This window comes from Astatotilapia calliptera, chromosome 6, assembly GCF_900246225.1.
Source record: "Astatotilapia calliptera chromosome 6, fAstCal1.2, whole genome shotgun sequence".
NCBI lineage: Eukaryota > Metazoa > Chordata > Actinopteri > Cichliformes > Cichlidae > Astatotilapia > Astatotilapia calliptera.
The window spans coordinates 11913260-11936036 of NC_039307.1; the positions used below are offsets into that span (position 1 = coordinate 11913260).

At 39.8% G+C, this 22777-nt stretch overlaps 1 long non-coding RNA gene across 1 annotated transcript; it reads left to right on the plus strand.

Moving 5' to 3' along the window:
- Positions 1 to 7405: 7405 nt before the first annotated feature.
- LOC113023247 (uncharacterized) lies at positions 7406 to 9530 on the plus strand. Its single transcript, XR_003272527.1, has 2 exons — positions 7406 to 8235; positions 8887 to 9530. It is a non-coding gene; the product is annotated as an uncharacterized LOC113023247 (long non-coding RNA).
- Positions 9531 to 22777: the final 13247 nt, after the last annotated feature.

Here is a 22777-nt window from a genome sequence, read left to right on the forward strand (position 1 = left end):
TCTGGCGTTGGGCCTGGCTAAATCTGGACTGGATTGAGGCTGAACTTTGCCATATCTACACAGCTCGTCCCCGCAGCCCTGAATTTCTTCCTCGTCTTATCGAGGTTTTTCTTTTCTTTTCATATTACCTGTGCTCTACACCACAGAAGCTCTGACCCTTGAATTGGTGCTATTGTGAAATAAACCCACCAACCAACCAATGGGGGAAGCAGATCAGATCCACCACTAAGCTTTTAAAGCGAACAAAGCGCATCTGTCGTGATTGTTTCCGACCACACACGGAGGAAAACAAGCCACAAAAACGGAGGGAAAAAAATAAGAAAACATTCCTGTCGGATGTGGGTGCTCAGTGCATTTTCAAAGAGTGGAAATTGTAACTTTGTGTGTGTGTGTGTGTGTGTGCGTGTGCGTGTGCGTGTGCGTGTGCGTGTGTTTTGTTTTGGTTTCTTTCCCCTCGACAAGCAGCTACTACAAGCTATCCTGCACTTATCTACTTTAGAGCTGTCCATAGAAATGGCACAAACCAAGAAGGAAGAAACACACACACACAAAAACAACAGCAACAAGGGAAAAAAATCCAAACTACAAGCTTTGGAACAGATGTCCAACTTCTCTCCAGCAGTAACAAGCAATAACTCGTGCAGTTTTTTGTTTCGTCAGTTTGAACTCCTTCCCGTTTTTTGTTTGTTTTTTTTCTCCCTCAAGACTCATGTGACCGTCCACATTTTTTTTTTTTTTTTTTGTACATACAGATAGCTTAATAAATAAAACTTTAAAAATGAGTTCAAAAAAAGTAGTGCTTACAGATAGAACTATTGCCTCTGTTGCTGTTTGACCTGTGTTTATTGTGCATTTTTAAATTGAAAGTTTAGAACAATTTTTATCCTCCGATAAAATTTGCTGATGGAAACGTTCAAACGCTACCCTCTCTGTCCCCGCTCCCCGCCCCGAGGAGGTAAAAGGAACGGTATCCTCGATAGAAACAGTAGAACGACTTTCCATCCAGTTGTAAACAGTGATCTAAAATGGCATTTGTTGGAAAATGCAGACTTTGTTTCTCACTGTTTTCTTTTTGTTTTTGTTTTTTGTTTGTTTTTTTAATCAATTAGACAGTTTTTATTCTCTTGTTTGTGAATGGCGGTTTAAGTAAAAAGAAAAAAAATATATTATATGGCATTCCAATGGTGGTCAGGTGATCTGTGGAGGGAAAGTCTGAAGTGTTGGAAAAAGAAAACGGGTTGTATGATGTCAATGTACTCCATCCCTACTCCACCGGCATTAAGAATTGCACTTCGGCTGCAGTTCGCTTTGTTTTTCTTTACCACTGTCGTGTTGCGCTGCCAACCATTATTTTGTGTGTGAGAGAAAAAAAACTAAGAATATGATGAATATTTATTCTGCAATCCCTCAAAGAACACACAATGGGGAGAAGGTTAACTTATTTTGTTTCTGTCTTATTTTACTCTTCTCTTTGATGTTTATTCCTCACTCCTTATTTTAAAAAAATGTATATTTTATGGATTATTGTTAAGGTTTGTTTTTTTTTCTTTCTATTTTTTGCCGGGTGGGTGGGAGAGTGGTTAAGAAAATGTAGCCATTTTTTTGTTTTCATTTTTTTGCTGTTTTATTCAATGGACACTTGAAATGTAATTGGCCCGTAAGCTGCTCCTAGTGCTGAGCCTCGCCTGTTTAGAGTCACCAGCCTTGTTCGGGGCTGACTCCCCAGCCACACACCAGGCCTGTGAGGAGCATCACAGACCTGAAACAGGAGCACAGGCTGAACCTTTATACCCATTCTGCTGTCGCAAGGTGAAATGCTCTCGACTTTGTTTCTGGGTCTGTGCTGAGGGGAGCTAATTCTGCACAAGACTCACCCATAGCCAAGACTTTACTGGCAAATATTGAGCCGGCTGCTATGAAATAAAAGGGGTCTAAAACTCCGCTTTCCTCTATTAGGAGGATTGTAGTCTCTATTAGACTTGTTTTAGTTGACAAAATGTGTCTTACATTTACAACTCCTCCGACTGAGGATTTAAAGAAATAAAAACACAAAAGAACAAAACCTTCGGTTTCTCTGATGGACATCGTTACGGTGTAGAGTTCGACATGTACGCTCTTTGCGGAGCTCTGTTGAGGTTGTTGGACTTGGCACTAAATCAGAAAGTCACCACTTTTGGTGCTCAGATATTTAAAAAAAAAAAAAGCCAAAACCACCTCAGAACACCTCAGTGTCCTCTCTCTTTATCTCTTTCTCTCTCTCTGTGGAGGACAGTTTACATTTATTCTGCCCCGTTTTAAGTTATTACCTTTATCTGATCTTTGTTTCTGCTTTCTTCTTATGTTGGTTTTATGAAACTGCACTGCTGACACGACAAAGGTCTCAGTGTTCTGCGACAAATGAATTTCTCTTCTTGTTCAGACCTCGATCAGTTCTTTGCAGTGTTTTAACCTGCTCACACAGTACACAATGTTGTGTTTTACTATGATGGGACAAACTGAGTGTTTATCACAAAATGTGTGTCATTTTGTCCCACGTTGTAAAATGCTGAGATGCGAGATGATTCCAGGACGGGTTAAAAACAAAAACAACACTAAAAGAACTGGTTTTACTGAGGCCAGGTCTGTCCTCACTCATGTGAGTCTACTATGTGTGTGTGCATGGGTGTATGTATGTGTGTGATCTCTGTGTTCTTACTAAAGCTGAGCTTTAGAAAGGCACCTAGTCCATGACTAGTCTGCACAGATGTCAGTGGGCTGTTTGCCACTTTGATACTCAGTAAATATCACACTTCTGAAGGCTGTTTGTCATTTTTAAAAAAAGACAAGCTCTCCAGCGTACGATGCAAAAACAAAAGATGTTCAGTCCAGTGCAGAATAGTCCTGGATCAGCTGATTGAGAGGTCTGACAAAACATTTCTGGCCATGCTGCAAAATTCATTAGCATATCCTCATCACAAAGTTGTATTTTTACCTGTGTTTAAGGTTTCAGTGGTGGTTAGGGGACAGCTTGGCCAGAAGTGCACCAGCCCCGTGAAGTGGAAGTTGCAGTGTCCTTTGTAAAACCCCACTCCACTCTGGTGTCAGTCTCTCTCAGGGGGTTGATTTGAGCAAACGGGTCCACGAAGTCAAGTTAGCCCAACCAAACAAGCAGTCCCAAGTGCAGTAGGGAGCCCTCCTGTTGTTCTGAACCTGTGGCCATCCTTTGTAAAACATGCACTCTGATGACGATTCTAGCTGTGTAAGTTGATGATGCAATACTTAAAATAAAAACACCAAGATTTTCAAACCTGAAGGACTGAACCGAGCTTTTAATACTGTGAAGTGTGTCACTGCTGAATGTATTGTAAAGCAAATGGCTTACGCCAAGTTAAATACAAGTCACCTGTTAATCACATGATTCCCATTTACCACATGTGCACAAATCTCGACAAAGCAGCAGTTTTTTTTTCCACAAGTGATGTGTCATTTTCATAATGAAAGAGTGTCTCTTAGATGTGACTAAGAACATAAATGTCTGAAGCCCTTTATTGGGTGGCTCGATGAATCACAGGAGTCAGAAGATAATTGTAGCAGCTCATAAAAACGAAAAGGTCTTCTACTAAAAAGCATTTCTTTTAGATTTCTCTCATTTTTATCTCTCTTCCATTAATTTAAATATTAATCAAACATCATAAGAAGCAATGATAACTCGGCTCGAACTGTTTATAGCTGACAGGCAAACAGGAATCCTTTGGGAAAAGGTTGCAAGAAGATTAGTCTACAGTTTAATGAGTCACAAGCCGAAACTGACACAGCTCATTCATCTGCTTTGAGACCAGCTGAACCCTGAGTACTTCTGTTAAGCCGAACTAGATTATGTTGTCTCATAATCATCCAAATCAAAATCAAAGGCCTCCCCCCCCCCACCCCCCCACCTGAAATTTCCGACCTTCAGGTTGATTATTTTCCTTGATAAATAGTCTAATTTGTAACTTGACTGCTTCTGTTTATATACATCCTTCATAAAGCCTTTTATAAACCACGTCAAACTGGATGTCTTGAAATGTGCGACAATATTAATATGAACTCTCATCATGCAAAGTGATTTTTAACAATAACTGTCAGAAAGTGATCCAGTTCAGTGATGCTGCTCAGCATCTCTTTTAGGGGCCGTGTTTTTCTAAACTGTAGAGCCAGCAGCGTACATGTGTTATAAATCTGTGACACGATGTCCATGGTTTCACAGGACTCTGGCAGGGAGAAATAGATTATGCCCCCCATCTGTAACACACTGCACTAACATCTGCTGCATGTATTATTATTCTTAGGAGATCAGAGCCTGTAAGAAACTATTCCGAAGCACGACTTCCCAAGATGTACAAAAGCACTGTGTAAGTGTGATAAGAAGATGTTCTCATGAGAAAGTCTCTGTAGCTACAGATAATCTGGGTTTTGATTAGAACTCCACATCAGCGTTTACTCCCATCGGCAGCGATGACTGTTATAAACTATAAAAGATATTTTAAAGTCAAACAACAACCTGGAAACTGTTGATGATGAAAGGACAAGCTTGTCTTTATATGTATTTGACAAAGTAGTAAAATACAAACTCTTCGCTTGCAGGTTTACTCTCATTTTTTTAAATGGCTTTTGTGAATGCATGTTGAAAATATAATGCATATAATGCCTTTCAGCTGGTCTTGCATCGCAGTAAATCTCACAGTTATCGGGCACAGCGTGTGTCACAAGAATGAAATTGCAAAAAAAGAGAAGACTCGTGTTTCTGCCCATCTTTTGAAAGACAGAACGTCCTTTCTGTCCTCCTTTTGAACTAATCTGGAACATTATGATAAAGCCATTTTGTTGTCAGTGTGGTATCTAATAGGGAGCTCTTATCAGTTTCATACTGTGCAAAATGCTGCCACCTAGAGGATAAAAGCTCAAAAATAAATAAAATTTCAAGTTCAGCTTTCTGATCCTTTCATTACACGCACCGATTGAATATATAATTTTGTGAGACAACGCCAGTGCTACATATTTATATGACATTACATATCAGCACGTACACTAAAAACATCCAACATCCAATGAACAGTATTATCTACTAACTAAGACTTTTTTACATTTAAACTTCTTTTCTTTTTTAAATAATTAGACGTGCGTACACAGTGGATTTGAAACCACACAGTCAAGATGTGACTGAAGTGAAGACTTTCAGCTTTCATTCAGGGTGTTTTGCTTTAAATGTTTACAACATATTAAAGAAAAATAGGATGATAATGCCCGACAGACACTATGGGCAAATCAGGTAAAAAAACAAACAAACCCCCCCCCCCACAATTCTCTAAATCTAAGCATTTATCTCATGTACGCATTACAGAGGTTACAGTGATAAATGAAGTCAGCCTAGAGATCACAGTGAGACATAATCTTGGGCTATACAGACTCTTTAGGCACTATTTTCTAATCTTGGATATTTATGATGCTGTTTAAACTCTGTGTTTGTGAGGGGCAGCCAATCAGAAGAAAGAAGACCCAGATGTTGTTTATTATATTATGGTCAAATAGAAGCATGGAAAAAACAGCAATTTTGAATTCAGTGAAGTCTAGCATAGCACCAACCACCTGGTGGCACAAGAGGCTTGAAAATAAGCAAAAACATGGAAGGGGTGAAATTGCAGCACTGTAACCTGTGGTTGCAGAGTGGATTTAATATGTGTGTTAATAAATGTGCATTGTCCCTTCTTTTAACAAATAAGTGTATCAAAGAAAGAACTATTTTATATCCTGTTACGCTACTTTCTGGCTTTTGTTATTTCTCTGGACCCTGGTATGGCCTGAATCTGCCTCTGCTGCTCTCTGTTTGATTTCCTGCCTGTGACTTCAATGAAAGAAACCTTGGTTCTTTTTTTGCACCGCCGTGCATTTACCCTTGCTTTTAGGTTAATAAAATAGCAAATTTTTAATAACCTTTAGCTACTAAGTCATTAGCTATCGTTATTAGAATATTAGTGAGGCTTTTGCAAGTCTTCTGGTATAAATGTTCTTAACTTTCCCAGCTTCTTAAACACCATCCACTAAGGTTAAAGGTCACCTTTACTTAACTATTGTCTCTTGTGCTCTTATTGTCCTTTTACTTTTATTGTTGTACTTTTTTTTATATACATTGTTTCTGTTTCAATGGCATTTATTTTCTTATTGTTAAGCACTTTGTGCAGCATGGTCTGTCTGGAAATGTGCTATATAAATACATTTGACTTTGACCTTGACCTACCTATAACAGTAATGTCATTTAGTCCTTGTGTATCTAAAGGCAACGTTCATACTTCTTACAAATTCAGCATTTCAGGCTTTAGAGTTTAACTTTCTTTTGAATCTAAACTAAAAACAGGACCCAGAGAGAGTCTGCAGTGAGCCTATAGTACTGAATCAACACGTCGATTTTCCTCTTTTGAACCACTGGGCTGCACTCAAGTATTAGATATTTCACAAATAAACACTTTGAGCCACTACGTGAGCCGAGGGCTACAAAGATGTTCTTTTACTGTGTATGATAGGGCAGTGTGTTGTGTTTTCCGGTCTGATCTGCAGTAAAAATCACAGATTAGAGCATTTCTGAATTGAACTTCTTCCTCAGAAAACCAGAAAATCAGTCTACTTCATAATAAAACTGAAACAATTTCATCCTACACAATTTTCACAATAATTTTTGTTTATCAAAAGCAAAGTGATACCTTTGCGAACGATAACACGGTCCTATTAACAGTCATATTTTTTATGTTTAGTGGCTGCTTGTAAAAAACACTTTTAAAAACAGTTCAGTCCTCTAAGCTGACAATCAAAAACCTAAACTTTACTTAAAAAGACATAAAAACTTGTGAATCAAGAATTAGAACTCAGTAGTTCTCAGCCCGCCATTGAACGAATATCAAAAAGCTGACTTTCCACTAAGATGAGGGTTCAGCAGTGATGAAGGATATCACGACTTAGTCATTATGTGCTGCACTTGAATCTAGATGGTGCATCAGATTTAACGGATTTCATCATCTGACGTAGTAGCGCTGGATGATTGGCCAGAGACTGATTATACCTGAGTCACCACGTAAAAGAACCGCTGGTGCCGACAGTTTTCTGTCGTTCTGGAGCTGAAACTGAGTTTAAAGAGTCTGTCGAAATGAAGCAAATATCCCAGAGACAGATGCTGGAATCTTATTTTCAGCCATTAACGCCAGTTTGTCTAACGTGTGAACCATACGCTTGTGAATTAAAAAAATAAATAAAAGTGTGACTTTTGGAAGCCGTGATTTTATTTCCAAGTGGCTTGCACTTCAGTCAAGGTCACATCTTACTCCCATAACACCAGAGGTCCTTAAATTTTGTGGCAAGACATAAGAGAGAAGGGTTGTAGTGAGGAATATCAAAGGAGGGGCTCTGCTCTACTTTCACTCCCCTCATGACTCATACTCTGGACCTCATCTCCATATTGTAGTTGTTCTTCACCCCCCCACCCCCTCTTCCATTGCTGAGAAGCAAACCCAGGCCACCAATTACTGCACTGAGAGAGCACCAGTGGGAGTCCATGGGGGATTATGAGGAGGTAAAAGCAAGAAGGCCATCGGGGCTGAGTGTGTGGAGATATGTTGGGGGTGGGGTTGCAGAGGGGTTCCTCCGGTGATGAGCATGAGTCATCATCCCCACAGCGCTTGGGCTTCTGACATCACAGCAGCCTTATCAGAGGAGGAACGCAATTCCCCACAAATGTCTTTCACAGCTGATGGATGAGGCAGCAGGGGGCTGATAGCAAAACAAATTATGCATCATATCTCTGAGGCATGCAGTCAAGACCTGAGGTGCGCTATAATAAGGAGACAGATGTGTGTGTGTGTGCAGCAGTGTCTGTGACATCCGTTTGACAGACAGCGAGGGAAATTGTAGTTGCAGGGAGAAGGACTGGTTTCGAGGCAGGTCGACGTCATGCCCCGACCAGGCTTCAGGGCACCCAATCACGACAAGCCCCTTTCTCTCTCGCTCTCTCTGTGTCTCTGCTGTGGGTTTATTCATGCCATCAGGATTAGGAGACCCAGCAGGCACGTAGGTCCTTCCCTCAGCTCACGTAGTCCAGTCTTTTCGGTCCTCAGCCAAAGTACTGTGAAAAGCCTGAATGGAAAATTTGTGCGTTGTGACCTGTGAGTCAGCCAGACAAATGAAATCTTCAAAAGGTGTCACGGAGAATCTCGCTAAGAGTTTGTTGATCAGGTAGATGAATCTGTGGGATGAAAAGAAGCTTTGACACACTGAGAGGGAGAGTGGATAGATTTCTGAACCGTGGCTGAACAGGAGTCAAGAAAGGCTGTGAATCCTGTGAACCAAGCTAAATTTTCAGCACCGTTTATCTCCTGCAATTTTTTAAAATGCCACATGTCAACACAGATCTGGATCAGCTCTTAAAAAAGAATCACTCGTCTGCTTGGAAGCTAGGCTAATTGCTAGCTCTGGTAAAGAAAACGATGAAAACCCATAACTTATGAACTTTTTTGTTTGCTAACAACCAGACAAACCAAACGGATCACATAGCCTCATGGAGTAGAGGTAATAAATGTGAAAAAAAAAGTTTCAGAGCAGGGGTGGAGCAACTAAATAACTCAGAGACTTAAAGATAAATAAACTTTATGCTTAACAGATGGAAATGTCTGAGAAGATGTGAACTGTCTGTAAGGCAGTTTCTTCTTGAAGGAAATTTACTTCCATTTAAGGTTTATTTGCACCTTCAGTGAAGAAACTGCAAATGGGAATTCTCTTTTATTGCAAACCCCAGAAGGGCTTTGTTACCTCTAACCTGATTCTGTCTCACTAACAGCCAAACATGAGAAACACTACACTGAAGCTTCTTCTTCTTCTTTTTTTTAGCAATTCAGCAGGTACTTCAGAAACCATCGGGCCTTGCCAACAGAAATCAAAACGAGAAGTGACAGCTGCTTCCGTCTCACCAGTGAAAACCTCGTTAAAGTGGGATCGTGGCTGGTGGACATAATCAGATCAGTCATCGATTTAATAACACAGAAGAAATGATCATGCATCACTTTCTGCCATAAAGTCTCTTTTATTACCAGCCAGACTTGTATGTGAATGCTTCTATGGCTCTTTGTGTCTGCTGAAATTTTAATTGAGAATGGCCTTCGCTTGAATTTCAGCACAGGAAGCAGAAGATGCCTCGCATGCTTTCAGATGTGCGAGACGGTGTTTTATTTCTGGTTGCTGTCTTCGTTTTCATAGAGCAGTTTAGAGGAAAAAAAGTGGATGGAAAGGACGTTTCGGGGAATTTTCCTGTCAGCACTTTCAAACCTGCTGTGCTGTAAAAAACAGAAGGCAATGCAGAAATGTAAATATGCACCAATCACTCGCTGCATCACAAAGTAGAAGTCCAAAACTGATTTGTTCAGTTTCCTGTGGAACAAAGCAAAAGTGTGTTCATGTTAAGAACTGTTGAAATATAAATCTGTTTTATGATATGATGTGCACACTTTGTTCCAGAATTAAATATTCATATTATCTCTCTGTCTCTCTGTTGCGCTGTTTGTCTATTATTATTGTTTTTGGTGTGCATTGCCAGCCTGTTCTCGCTCTCAATGCAATTATTGCTGCTTTGTGTGAGTGACAGAACTGCCTCATTTAAACAAAAGGCAGCTTTTAATGCACCTGACTGTAACATTAGTGAGATGGGACTCACTCCTGACTTGTGATTTTTTCAGTGTGTGTGGTTAGTTTCGTGGTGTCTTCTCCTGAGCCTAACCATGTCCTGCTTTTGCCTAATCTAAAGCAGGGAAGAAGCAAAGGTATGAATGGATTCAAGGAAAACTAAAGAAATGAAAAGTGGAAGAAAAAAAACTTCACAAAACAAAAAGGTTATCACAAGATGCAAACCTACAGTGTCTAAATAGCAATATAAGCTACCATCAATCTGACCTCCTAACTGGGACTTTGTAGATCTCTAAAATTCAATTTTTCCCTCATTGCAACCAGATTACAGTAGCCAGTAAGTCAGCCAGTGCCAAAGGATAACTTGTGCGTAATAAGGTGAAGCAAGTGGCAATTGCATAACCCTTTTTTTGTTAGATCCTAATCATACACCCCAGGAGTTGCATAATTTTGAAGATGCTGGGCAAAGAAATGTCTGCATCATCTTCTTTAAGTTCAATAAATGTAAAGAAGTCCAGATGCTTTTCTTTCCAAACTCCTTAGTAGACTACGATGACCTGGATGACTGAGAACCTTCACATCTTAAATGTAATGAAACCAAATGACACCTGCCTTATGGTGCTCAAAACTCCCAAAAAATAAAAATTGAAAAACAGAAACAAAATGAAACGTCTCTTTCCAGAAATCATGTTATGAGCAGTTTCATACACAAGCTATTTTCTTCTACCAACACCTGCCAACGAAAATGAAAAAAAAAAAAGCATTAAAGATAGATAATATGTCAATTATCACAGGGAACATAATGGACACATTATTTGGTGGAGTGGACACGAGGTGCAGCTTTAAAAGAAGATCCTGGTTCAGTATTTGCCTTATGAGCATTTGTCCTCAGTGCAGTGTTGCTTCTATTCACGTCAGCTATCCGCCATCTTTGTCAGTGTTTCTTTCTGTAAGACTTGTGTCTAGTCTGGACTACTAATGCAGAGAAATGTAAATGAGCAGCAGAGGCTTGTGCATTATATGTACAACAGCTGCCACTCAGTACCTTTATTTGTGTCTCACAGCGTGGTAGATGGACAGCAATGACAAAGCTCCTCCTGTTGTGGGTCAGTAGGAAAGTCTTTGTCTGCTGGTCCCCGTCCTCCTCTTAACTCTCCTCTACCGTCTCTGTTTTGCTGAGCATCATCTCTTTAATGGTGATTGTTGCAAAGTAGCACTTTGCTGATGGAGTGATGTGTCATTTCCACTGCTGTGCCCCACACACAGGCACACAATTCCACATCGCTAACTACCACTGACACATGTGGGTGACACGCACACACACACTGCGCTGACTCCTTCACAATGTCACACAGACAGGCTGCCCTTGTTGAACACTCAAGGTTAGGTGGGAGTATTTTTGTCAAGCTGTCGTTACAATTGTGTAACTTCTTTTTGCACCTCACTATATATTTCTTTTGTAATCACCTCGTTCTTTTCCCTCCATCACGATATGTTCCTCATGATTTGTTCCTCTTGCTCTTTCACGTCTTTGTCTCTGTGTCATGTGGTGTGACATGTCGCAGTTTGGAGCCTCTGGTGAGGTGACGGCTTTTGGAGGCAGACTGCAGGGATCCAAACTCCCTGCCTGACTTATCCTTGACTGTGTCTCCTCGCCTCTCATTGCTACATTGCTCCTAATCCACCCTAAATGATTTGGTGACAGTGAAGCCCAGCAGTAAGTTGGGGCGGCTGCATAACACTTAAATGGGAAGGTCAGTCTTCCGTTTATGTGTATGTATGTATATATGTATATGTCAACGAATACATTCGGTTAGGGTTAGGTTTAAAGTTAGCTTAGCCAGTGCCTGAAGATTAATAAATATATTGATGAGGTTGCATGGCTACATGAATAAGGGTGATGTGCAGAGCTATAGAAGCTACAGAGGGATAAGGCTGATGAGTAACAGTAACAGTATTTCTTCATGCCAAGAAAGAGCAGTGAGGTGTGTGGTTGGAGTGATAGATGGGGTCAAAGTGGGAGTGGATTACATCAGGGATCTGCTCTGAGTCACTTCCTGTTTGTGATGGTGATGGACAGGTTGACTGATGAAGTCTCTGTGGACTGTGATTTTTGCAACATTGTGATCTGTAGAGAGTAAGTGAAAGGGAGCCTGGAGAGGTGGAGGTATCGTCTGGAGAGAAGAGGAATGAAAGTCATTTGAAAGGAATAAAAAGGCAGATAGTTGGAAAGGTGAACATACATGAGTTTAAATACCTGGGATCAAACATCCAAACTAACGGACAATGCACAAGAGAGGAGATTACAGGCAGGAATGTGTGGAGATGAATATCAGGGGTGATTTGTGAGAGAAGGATAGCAGCAAGAGTGAAAAGGAAGGTTTACAAGATAGTAGTGAGACCTGCTGTGATGCATGGTTGAGAGACGGTGACACTGACAAAAAGACAGGAAGTCGATGGAGCTTCCAGAGCTGAATATGCTAATATTTTCATTGGGAGTGACCAGAATGGACAAGATTAAAAATTAGTACATCAGGGAGACAGTTCAAGTTTAATGGTTTGAAGGCACAATTAAAGAGGAAAGGCGGAGATGTTTTGGATATGTGCAGAGGAGGGATAGTGGATATACTGGACAAACGATGTTGAATATAGAGCTGCCAGGAAGCAGGAAAAAAGGAAGACCACAGAGAAGACTTGTGGATGTGGGAATACAGTGAGATTTGGCAATCCCTAATGGGGTGAAATAGTAGTAGTAGAAGAAGAAGAGGAGAAGACAGCATAGCTGGCAACTTACGGTGTTAATCATACATGAGCTCAGTTTGGGTGCTTTAGTTTCAAGGTTTTGCCCTTTTGTCTGCCCACAATCAAGCTGCCGTGGCTGTCTGCAACACTGATACAAAAAAAACAGGATTTACTCACCTTGGCAAGTTAAAATAATATAATACAGTTTAGACATCTGCCAAAAGGGAAATTTTTCATTGGGGAACTTTACAAAAACTGTTTAAAAAAATACAGATAACCGTGACTAGTTGTAGTTCCCCTTAACTGTCAAGGGACCTGTTTAGCCCACACAACAGTCACATGATGCTGGCATCAAGCCGGTAAACAAAGCAGAGTACTTCATAATGCACTGTATATGAAAGATGGACTTAGCTACTGGCATGTCACTTGTAGGCTTGTGAACAGAGATGGGCAGTAACGCGTTACTGTAATCCGATTACTTTATTCAAGTAACGAGTAAAGTAAGGGATTACTATTGCAAAAACGGTAATTAGATTACCGTTACTTTCCCGTAGGAACGCTGCGTTACTGCGTTACTAAAACCGTGGTTTTTTTGCGAGAATGTCTCATGACAGTGACGTAAGCAAGTGCGAAGTTCGTGGCAACAGCTGTGTGCAGATCAACAATGGAGAATATATCGAGTGCGGGAGAGAGTGTGAGCGTGCAGCGTTTAAAGCGTGGAAGTACTGACCTTAGTTTGAGTTTGATTCCATAAAAAGTGACAAAAACATTAGTGTCCGTCGTGCGTGGGAAAAAAACTTCTTTTTACAGCGAAAAAAACCCCTAAACTTCCAAGCAAGCACGAGTGCGCTACGAGGTAATGGGAAATTCACAGAGAAACTCGCGGATTCTTCCACTGACCGCTGCGGCACACCTGCACCAGGGTAAACCTCCGCCTACTCCACTCCTGCTTTACAGGTGAAAATAGAGCAACAGGACCGCTAGTCTTTGATGTTATTTATTTTCTGCTGTGTTTTACTTGCGTCTATTTGAAAGACTGAGTGCAAACACACACAAAAAATATTTTATTTTATGTGCTGGAATGTGCAGAAAATAGGTTTAAATATTAAACAAATTTCTTCCAGTCAGAGAATGTTGCATATAATTAAATTTTTGCTTGATGCATAAAGTTAAAAGAGACTTTTCCATTTGATTACATTTTGTATGATGGGTTATGTAGAAAAAGTAAAATTGGGCTGAAAGATCTATCACTTTATCACCTATTCAAGTTGTAAATCGTGTTTTAAAAAGTAACTAAGTAACTAAGTAATTAATTACTTTTGAAAATAAGTAATCAGTAAAGTAACGGGATTACTTTTTGGGGGAAGTAATCAGTAATTAGTTACTGATTACTTTTTTCAAGTAACTTGACCAACACTGCTTGTGAACACCTTTAGCATTATGGCCTTCACCATTTTTTTAATGGAGCCTGATGTGGCCACATTTGAATGAGAGCCCAGGATGCTAACTTAACTTGCTAACACACATACACATACTATGTTCATATGTTAATTGGCATCAGCAAATAATTGTGGAATTAATTAATTAATTAAAAACCTGGAGCATAGTTATGGTTTTATTTGCTTTGGAAAGCATCGATATCACAAACATGGTCAAGAGATCCAGGTAAGCAGTCATCACTCACCTGTAAATAAAAGCAGGCAAACCCTTAGTAATGACTTATTTATACACTACTACATTTCTAAACAAGGAATTTTTTATATTGATGGTATTGTTTTATTTTGTATTATTTTATTTGATCAGTTTTCTGCTGTTTGTCTGGGTCTGGAGCCCAGACTTCCCTCTCCCCAGCCACCTCCTCCACCTCCATGGGGACACCATGGTCTGAGATATCATCACCGGGGATCCTTCCCAGTTGGACATCCCTAGAACACCTCATCTCTGAGTATATGTATTTATATATTTATTGTTTTATTTTATTTTATTTTGTTGCTACTGGGATGTAAATGTGTTTTTTTCTGCTATGGAATTGGGCATGTTTACATGAGTGACTATAGAGACGGAGCCAACTTTGAGTGGACATTTGAAGATCTGCAGTTTCTGGCACTTTCAAACTGACTGTTTTTTAGCCCCTTGAGATTTCTGCTTAATGAAGATTAAAAACAGAAGTGAAAGAAAAGTGGGAAATATTTGCCTTGCATAAAAAAAATTTATGTGAATGCTAAAGTCACTCCCTGTTTCGGTGTAAATGCACAGTATGGACAAAAGTACTGGGACACCTACCTACCTGCTCGGCACTTGCCATGAAGCTCCCAATGCACAGTTTTTGTGCTGATCTTAATGCCAGAAGAGGTTTATAGCTCTGCAGTTACTCAGTCAGCAGAGCATTGGTGACTTTTATGGTAACTTCATATGGTCTGCCACTTCCTGACAAACACTTCCACTTTGCAAAACTGTGACAGCTGATCGCTGAGAATCTAGGAGGGATAACATTTCACAAACTTGACGTCTGAATTTAATGAGCTCTTGGAACGATTCATTCTTTCACAAATGTTTGCAACTTTTTTTAAAATTTAACACGAGAAACAAAATATAAAAAGGTACAGCCAGTCTCCTGGTCTGTGTGCTTTCATCTTCTTTTTGTGCGACTGATGATGAACGGATTAAAACAATCAGTGTGTGTGTGGTGTGTCTGAGTGTGTGGTGGTTTCACTGTGTAGGAGTGGGATAGCTCAAATGGGCAAAAGTCTTTTAGTCTTAAAGGGCAAGGCAGGCAGAGAGCAGCTGCCCTGGAGATGTCTCAGATGATAATCATCCACTCTAGTGTTGTTGACTCAGACTTTTGGGGCTTGGCAGGAAAATTGTGCAACCACAAAGCCAGTTTGGAGAACTAACAGTGCATCATATCACCCAATTTCTACTTTCTGCTGAAAGAGCTGAGATTATACACATGCTGTGTGTTTTGTTTCATTTTTGCTAAAGTTGCATTTGTAAAATTGCAAGTGAACAACCTCACAAAAATAAATGAACAGGATTCACATTTCAGATGGTAAAACTGTTTTTGGATTTTCTGTTAATAAATTATTAATATAACAAACTTCAGACTATGCATGGGATTGAAATCCCTGAAATCCCCCACAGAAGTTGATTTCTTTTAAAACCCTAAAAAAGCTTAAACTTGCTTAAAAAAAACAAAAAAATTTCCACAGTGGTGATCACTCTGCTGCTACCTCACACCTGGTTCTGCTGAGGTTGATTCACTGGTAGTGCACCTGGTTTGATTTTAATGAAATCATTTCTATGAATGCAGCTTTGTTTGCGGTGCAGTGAGTGAATGCGGGGAGGTCTGATTACACCAGCAAATATGTCAGCACTGAGACAGGAACACATCATGGAAAGCGTCAGAAACACATCATCCGAAGGCTTCTGGATTTGTGTGTGTGTGTGTGTGCGTGCGTGCGTGTGTGTGTGTGTGTGTGTGTGTGTGTGTGTGTGTGTGTGTGTGTGTGTGTGTGTGTGTGAGATTACTCATAGGATGCGGACATGAATCTGTAGACGCAGTCACATTGTGGGAACTCTTTTCACAATAGAAAATAAATAAATAAGTGATGACATTTCAACATAAAGACTCTGGTTTAAGGTCTGGACAATGTTAGGTTTAGGTTAAGGTGAAGGTAAAGGTTAGGTTAGGATTGGAAATGTTTCTGTTTGTGTATCCGAAAGATATCCTGGGGCAACAAAACGCATGTGACAATGTCTGACGACAGGACGTGGAGAGAGGATGCTGATGAGTCACCAATATTGTTGGTATGTATGACAAAACACACCAGGCACCCAGTCATGTCTCCATCTGCCTATCTCCCTTTCTCTCTGTATATCTCTATCTCTCTTGCAGCTGGCTCCCAGAACCACTACACTCCAGGCTGATTCAATGCAAGAGTAATGCTATACAAGTATAAAACAGGCATTTTCAGAGTGGTGAGCTGTTGTCACCAAAGTACTGATGTGGCTTGCTATCAAATATAACCTCTGAGATTTTTATTATAAGTCTGTAAGTATTATGGCAAAATCTATGATGGCTACAAAGCATGTTTTGGTGGGACTAAGTAATTTCACACTATTAAGCATTAATAAGGTATTAGTAAGTACTTAATTCATCATTTATATAGCACTATTCCTCCTTAGTATGCCATTTATAAATGTAGATATGTTTATCCATCTGTTACTGTTACACTATGTATCTATCACTGCCACTACATCACTGTAATAATTATAATCATAATATAATCATAATCATAATAATATATCTCTTGTTATACTAAGGAGGTATATTGTTGTATAAGTGATAAATTAAGCACTTGCTGATACCTTACTAATAATGCTTAATAGTGTGACATTATTATGAAGTGCGGCCCATGTTTCTAGTATCAAATGCAGCCCAAACTAGATTTGGTAGCGCTAATGATCTGGTTGTATTTCAATGTGGTCCAACTTTACTTTAATATTGCGTAATGATAATAAGTTGAATTCAGCTGACTAACTGGCCCTTCCCAACCTAATTTACCACATAGGACATCACAAAAAGGCAGCATGAGTGACTGATAACCTTAAAAAATGTCACAAAAAATAAAACAACAGCCTAATGCTACTGTAACTTTAAGAGTGCAATGTTGAAGGCACTTATACAGTCGCTTAATGTTAACAGCACAAGTATACTGGTAGAAATGAAAAGCTGCATAAATGGGTAATGATCTCAATGCAATGAATGAATGCAGTGAGGGTACAAACAAAGCAGAAGTGGATTCAGAGTATTGTTCAGTTCAGCGACATATTAAAAAGGTCATGTAACATGAGAGCGCGATTTTCTCCGAATAACAAGTCTGGGTAAAATAAAGTGCACTGTGTTTTACATCAGCTTTTCTGTATTAAGTATCCTTTGAATATTCATTTAATTTGGACTAATTATTTGCGAGTTACAAAACTTCTGGTGATGTAGTCCAAGAAAGTGAAAAATTCTAGTGAGCAGGTTTTTATGATGGAAGATTCATGAGCAGTGTTTGTTTTCATCATGTTGTGCATTAGGTCCTTACATACACTCACTGGACACTACACTAGATACGCCTGTTCAGCTGCTCATTAATTCAAATATCTAACTGGTCAGTCACATGCCAGCGGCTCAGTGGCATGCAGGCCTGGACAGGAGGGCCTGCTGAAGTTAAAATCGAGTGTCAGAATAGGAGGAAAGATGATTAAATCAGTGATAAATTAGATTAAAATAAGTCTTTTGGTACCAGGCTGTGAGAGTTGAGGCTCGGGTGTGAAATTCATGGTTTTCAGGGTTTTTATCGTTTTTTAGCATTTTTTTTTTAATCGTCTTTATCATTAACTTGATTTCCCTGGGTCTTTTCCCGTGTGTTATGAATAAATCTTCTTTTTTTGGTACTGGTTCTATTTTGTTGTATTTATCCGCAACACCTTAAAGGCCGGTCCGTGAAAATATTGACGGACATAAACCAGTCCACTGATTTAAATGACTTTGAAAGTGGTGTGGTTGTTGGTGCTGGACCGGCTAGCCTGCGTATGTAGAAACAAAATCATCTGTAGGGTTTACAGTTCTCTAAGTGAAATGCCTTGTTGATGCCAGGGGTCGGTGCAAAATGGACAGTCTGCTTTGAGCTGAAGCTGTTCTTAGCGGTCAACCAACAACTACAAGCTTAGACTACGATTCGTATGGGCTTCCCAAAATTCTGTTACCTGTCTAATGGATATCTGAGATATCTTGCCCTGTGACAGATTTTGTTCTAAGGAGTTTGGAAAGAAAAGCATGTGGACTTCACTAAGTTTCTTGAAGACGTCTTACCTCTCTAATCCAAGAAGCTTCTTCAGTTCTAAGAGCAACTGGTGTGGAGAGTCCCAGATCCCAGGGTTTAAAATCTGGCACTCCACCAGTTGCTCTTAGAGCTGAAGAAGCTTCTCGGATTAGAGGTAAGACGTCTTCAAGAAACTTCCAGATGCTTTTCTTTCCGAGCTCCTTAGATTACAATGACCTGTATGACTGAAAACCTTCGCAGACAGAATGGAGAGTTGAAAGCATGAAGCCATTCTCCCTCATATGAGAGGCTCAGGTTCCTGATGGTGGTGTATTGGTGTGGGGGTCATTTTCTTGACACACTTTGAGCTTCTTAGTACCAACTGAGCATCATTTAAACACCATAGTCACCACAGACAGTATTAATGTTGATCATGTCAATCCTTTCACAGCCACTGCCTACCCCATGTTACCACAGTTTACCCTTTCAGCAACAGCAGATGTTTTTTATTCATGGGTGTGGAAATGACAAATTATAAACTGCCAGTGCCAACATGTTAATAGTGACCAAACTCTCTGAGGAATGTTTCCAACAACTTGTTCAATTTATGGCAAGAATTAGGAAATAAAGGTGTCCAAAACAAGATCGGGGATAAATAAATGATTGGAAAATAAAGAGAAAGTTGTACGTTTTAAATGTTAATTTATGGCTGTGCTTCCATTAACTTGATGTCGCAACAAAGAGACAACCTATTTATTTCTTACTCTTCTTATATTTATTGTTGTTTTTTGCACTGAATGGAACTGGAGCCTTGTCGTCTCATCTCTCTATATACTGTACTGTATATACCAGAGATGACAATAAAGTTTACTTTGACTTAAATTCCAAAAGCTAGGCCTAACTCTTAATTGTTGTAAATGTTCATTTTTGTCCATGACAATTACCCAAGAACAGATCAAAAACAAAAAGTAAAAAGAAACAGAAAATACCCCCAAAATATATAAAAATATTTAAAGAAAAACTAAATCACAATGAGCAAAACAAGAACTGGAAACTAGAAAACACAACAAAACATAACAAAAAAAATATGAAAACTGTATTTGGCATCACTACAAAACACTGAAGGTAACTTAATGAGACTAAAAAAGAACAATTATAAAATAATAATAATAATAATAATAATAATAATAATAATAATAATAAACACCATAGTGCAAAAACATGTACTGGAATAATCTTTAATTTTTTCCCAGTGGATTTCTTGAGTGAGCTGATGCTGGCAGTGTTTTGCTTCACACAGAGGAAGGAGGAAACTGCAGGAATTCACCTGCTGTGGAGCCACTTTCAAATGTTTCATCTTTTGTCATCTCCCACAGTCCCTGTAGGTGAAGGTGTCTGCCTTTATCGGCTGTATTGCAGCTCGAACCCCTCTATTAACATATCTTCACAGCAAATGACTGCTATGATGATAGAGATGACGCTCATGTGAGGATAATGACTAACTCTTCCTCTTCTGTGCACTTAATCCTCGTGGATTGGCTGTAATACTGGAGCACGAGAACGATAATTGCTACGTCAACGCCACTAGCAGCAGCACCCCCGCGCCACCGCTTACTGTAGAGGAGGGAAACTGTGAGCGCAATACAAATTCAGTGAGGCGTCTCTATTCACTACAGAGCTGCGAGTTTGTGGGTGTGTGTTGTGTTTGCACTTTGTACTGTATCTGTGTGTGAGTGTAGATACTGTACAACAGCTACTGTGTAGGTGTTTTACAAAGCGCGTGTGCATTACAGAACAATCGCATACAAACGATCCTTTGTTTGTCTGTATTTGTGTGAAAGAGCATCACAGACATCCCTTTGTTGTTTCGTCTTTCTTCATCTCCAGGCTTCTCGGAGTGACCGTGGTTCCCTCAACAACAACATAAACAACAACAACAACATCCTGTCGCTAGTCCAATTAGATGTGAGACTGTGACAGTGTAAGATTTGGCATGCCTGGCACTTGGCATCATTCACACTTTATTATATCACACGCTGCAACTAATGAGAGCACCTCGAGGGATGGGGGGCTGCATTCATAACTGTGAAGGAGTCACGTTTTCATTTCCTTCGTCTGCCTCTGATCTGCAGCGGTCTGCTCTCTCTCCGCCTCGATGCATGTGGCGTTCTGTGCCTCCCTGACTCTGGTCAACAGGAAATGAGGAGGGGTGAATCACACTGGGTGTACAGCAGTCTCATCACCACACGTCTTACTGAAGGCTTTGTGACAAGACTTGATCTGGTTTCTAAGAAGTCGCCACCACTTCATATTGGATAAACAAGAGGAGGAGTGACTTCTAATCACTTCTCTTTTTCTTAGGTCTTTTTATATTACTTTGCCAGCTAACTGGTGCACTAAGTAAGATGAATAAGAGTAAATTGACGTATATTGTGTCCAATAGAGCACCTGTTATCACAGTTATTACAGTAATGCTTTCCATATTCTCGTAATAGTTACTGGTCAAAGTACATTCAAACCCTCATATTTGGTCCTGAGTTGTGGTTGGTGATTTATATTACTCCCCAACACTGCCCATTAGTGATGAAATTTAATGGAAAACACAGCACATCACCTAAGCTAATAATGAACAGATGTTTCCTCCATGCCTCTCCTTCTTTTTTCCAATTGCGGTGTGAATGTAAAGCAGACCCATAAAGCTGCACATGCACGAATGTTTCACACTGCTCTCACACTTTCAACTTATGCAGACGCCTTCCTGCGTCATCACTGTGCTTCTACACACATTTGTCTTCTGTGCCTGTATGCAAATGTACAGCATTAAAAATGTTTCTGACTCTATACACATAAGAACGCAGGTCCAGTCATCTGTTTCTCCATCGTGAGAACATTCATTAAGTAGCAAATACAAACTGTGTACACAAAATGTTGTATAGTCTCCAAGTGCAACAAAGCAAACAAGTAAGCTCACACTGCACGGCACAGTTTTTTGCATGGAAACAGTTTTTTAACAGAAATGAAACAATTCTGTATTTGCATTTAAATCTTTCAATATTTCAGTGATAACCTTTCCTGTGAATATCTGAAGAGTTGAACTGTTCACGTGCATTCTTCCTGTTGTGCCTGATTACACAAACCAATATTATATCATTGATGATGTCACTGACATGATGATATTAGCAACACGAGGCAAGCACACTCAGTATATTAACATGTTTAACATTTGTGCAATGAGTTTTTGTTCAATTCACGATGGATCTTGAATAAAACCTGAACTCTACATCACTCCTGTCAGATATTTTGATGGAGTTTAGCAGATATTTTGATCAATGGTCAATAGATGCTTTTCACTTTGTTAACAAGAAAAATGGCTACACTGACACTGAGATGACCCTGATATCCAACTGAGCGCAAAAAGTAGGATCAAAGCTGTTTTTAGGGGAACATTTTTGTAAACAGGAAAGGGGGAAGATGAAACAAGATGGTATGCTGAGAGAGGTAGAAGTGCAAAGCTGAAGTAGGGCTTTTAGTCCAGTGGGTGCACGCTCAGAGCCAGGTAGTGATTTTGGATGATCAGCTGAGTGGGTCACATCCTGTTGCATCAAGTCAATATGGGGTTGGTTGGCCAATCTGCCATCTCAGTCCCCAACAGCCTGCCTCCTTCATCTGGTGTGACATCTGGAAGTGGAGTGACATACAAATGTAGCCTGTGTGTGAGTGCGTGGACATGCATGTGAGTGTTTTGACAAAAGAGTATGAGTCATAGCTTAATTATATACTAAAGCTTCTTCTTTGTGTATGCTGCTTCTCCCCTTTATTCTATTTCTTTCACTGTTTCTCTCTGTCTCTCATTCTGCTTTTTATCTATCTAATTGGCTTAGTGTCTTTTTGTCTGTCTGAATGTGTGTCAGTGCCTACAGGCTTGTCACATTCACCTCTTTTCTTTTTTCTTCCTCCATCTGTCTCTCGCTCTTCCCTTTTCCATTGTATTTGTGTGTGTGTGTATGCCTGCAGGCTTCTGTCTCTTCCTCAGTGTGTGTGTGTGTGTGTGTGTGTGTGTGTGTGTGTGTGTGTGTGTGTGTGTGTGTGTGTGTGTGTGCCCCTGCAGGACCAAATATGTTTCAGTGTGTCATGATGTGTGAATTAAATACAAGATGGGGCAATAAGTATATTCCATGGAAATGGCTGTCTGTTTTGATATATTTGGAAAAGTAAACAGTCTTGTTTGGAGCAGTAGCCAAAGATAAAAGTGGTATTGAGAAGCCAGCGTGGGCTCTTTCTTCTTTAGGCATAACTGTCCACCATTGTCAATTTTTAGATTTGATTCTATTCAGAAACAGAAACAGTTTTTAAATATAAGCTGTTTAGTGTGTGTGTGTGTGTGTGTGTGTGTGTGTGTGTGTGTGTGTGTGTGTGTGTGTGTGTGTGTGTGTGTGTGTGTGTGTGATGGAAAGTCAATATCTCATTAAAATTGATTTCTCAAATGACGTCATATTTCAGCTGTGACTTGATTTGAGGCGATCAGTCGCAAAGAAAAGGCCTCTAGAATT